The following is a 2,509-nucleotide window of genomic DNA, read 5'->3' on the forward strand; positions in this document are numbered from 1 at the left end:
CATATTAGTCCATATTTTGTCCAACAATTTCGCTATCACATCTGCCAATCGAAATATAACATACAAGGCAAGCTGATTTGAAGATTATCTATACATATAAATAAAATTGGAGTAAGAGTGGATACTGCGTGGTCATATTCTACCACTTATCAATGAAATTAATATTTTTTGAAACATTCGAAATAACTAGCAACAGTTATTCTATTTATACATTAAGTAATGAAATAAATGATGTATGACACGTCTGATTGTGAAGATAAAGACTGAGTATACACTTATAAATATTGGGAAATGGTATTTCTTTGACTAAAATGAAATGTTTTTTTAATATTCTAGAATCTGCTTTACATAGTATAAAATAAAGTCGCTCCCGCTGTTTGTTCGCTTATATCTTTTAAACTATGCAACGGATTTTAATGCAGTTTTTAGCAATAGATAGAGGGACTCAAGGCGAAGGTTTATATGTATAATACATGTAGTGCGAAGCCGGGGCGAGTAGCAAGTTAGCAATATTTAACAAATAAGCTTAATGCCATACCAATGTACTTACAACAAATAAATATTTAAGTATGTGTAATATTTATTTGAGAATGCGAATACATTGTCAATTCATAATCTAAATTAAACTATTTATATACACATTACAAAATACTTACTAGTACAGTAAAATGGTACACATACATCATAATGTGTAACTTAAAACTTGGGTATTCCTATATTAAAATCTTCTTCAACAAACAAGGGTATATACCTAATGATAGTTATTAAAAAAAATATTTTAAGCTTTACTATAAAAAATTAAGAAATAGGTATAATATTTTCAAAATAAAAATAATGGTCCAAGAAAAGATTTTAATTTCCATATCTCTACTTGTATAAAATCGAGGTTCTGGAGATCAGGAGCGTTTGTACTTAATGAATCAAAATACAGTTATGAGGTTACAACCGTATATATATATTGATTTAAGTGCATAAATAAAAAAAATTACATATCTATATAACAAAAATATCTTATTAGCGTGTTTTAGAAATATGTATGCAAAATACATTGCCATCTAGTCGTACTAGTATAAAACTATTTTCACTTGAACACTTCTCTATCCTCTCTATACTGTTTATTGCAGAATAATTTAAATATTGCAGGTACTTAATTATAAAAAAAGACATTTTTATATGGTATAAACTTGTTGTTTAAGTAAGTAAGATTTATCTACATAAATATAAGGCACTCCATATTATAAAAAATACATTTATTTGACTAGAAGTGGTAACGTATACATATCACCATTTAGCATAAACATCTAGAACAATCGATCTATCATTACAATCGTAATTAGCCACAAATATTCTCATCAACTAAATATATATAACTCAAAGATGACTGACTGACATAATGATCTATCAACGCACAGCCCAAACCACTGAACGAATCGGGCTGAAATTTGGCATGCAGGTAGATGTTATAACGTAGGCATCCGCTAAGAAAGGATTTTGATTAATTCTACCCCCAAGTGGATAAAATAAGGGATGAAAGTTTGTATGAAACTTTGTCAATTTTAAACCGATCGGGCTGAGACTTTTCATGCAAAAAGCTACTATGACGTAGGCATTCCCTAAGTAAGGATTTTGATAAATTCCACCATTCCAAGGGGATAAATTAACGCGAGCGAAGACGCGGGCAAAAGCTAGTCGTTATATATCGTGACATAATTAATATATAATAATAATAATAATCTTTTTATTCATAAATATACAGCACATTTTTATATATTTAGGCCTGGCTTTCGATTATGTTTAAATATATAAACAAAATTTTGAATAGGTACTACCTGTATTAAAAATATGTGACGGTATAAACATTGTAAATATAACATTGCATGTCTATTTATAAATTTTAAGTATTTATATCACTTTTGTAATATAAAACATATACCTAAACTTAACATCATCCTAAATTTTAAACAAAGTTAACTAATTCATAAATTAACAATTAAATTTCCTATCATACAAACAAAACAAAAACTTTTTAGAAAAACCCCAATCATTCTCGGCAAAGGCAATCGTGGACGACGCTCGCTAATCTATACATATAAATAAAATTGGAGTGTCTCTGAAATAGCTGGACCAATTTTGACGGAACTTTTATTGGTAGGTAGCTGATGTAATAAGGAGTAACTTAGGCTACTTTTATTTTAGAAAATCAAAGTTAAATTCCACGCAGCCGAAGTCGCGGGTGCAGCTAGCATATAATATAATTTTATCTATATATGTATGTAACAACTAATTAATACGTACAGACATTTGTTTTAGAACTAGTAATAAGTTAAATGATCTTAACATAGTATAAAATAAAGTCGCTTCCACTATTTGCTCGCTTAGATGTTTTAAACTACGCAATGTATAGAGTGATTCAAGAGGAAGCTTTATATGTGTAATACATCTACAGTACACCCGTGAGAAACCGAGGTGGGAAACTAGTTAAATATAAACTAAGAATTGTAGGTTTTTA

This window comes from Achroia grisella, unplaced genomic scaffold, assembly GCF_030625045.1.
Source record: "Achroia grisella isolate CSIRO2021 unplaced genomic scaffold, CSIRO_AGI_Agris_v1 utg567, whole genome shotgun sequence".
Classification (NCBI taxonomy): domain Eukaryota; kingdom Metazoa; phylum Arthropoda; class Insecta; order Lepidoptera; family Pyralidae; genus Achroia; species Achroia grisella.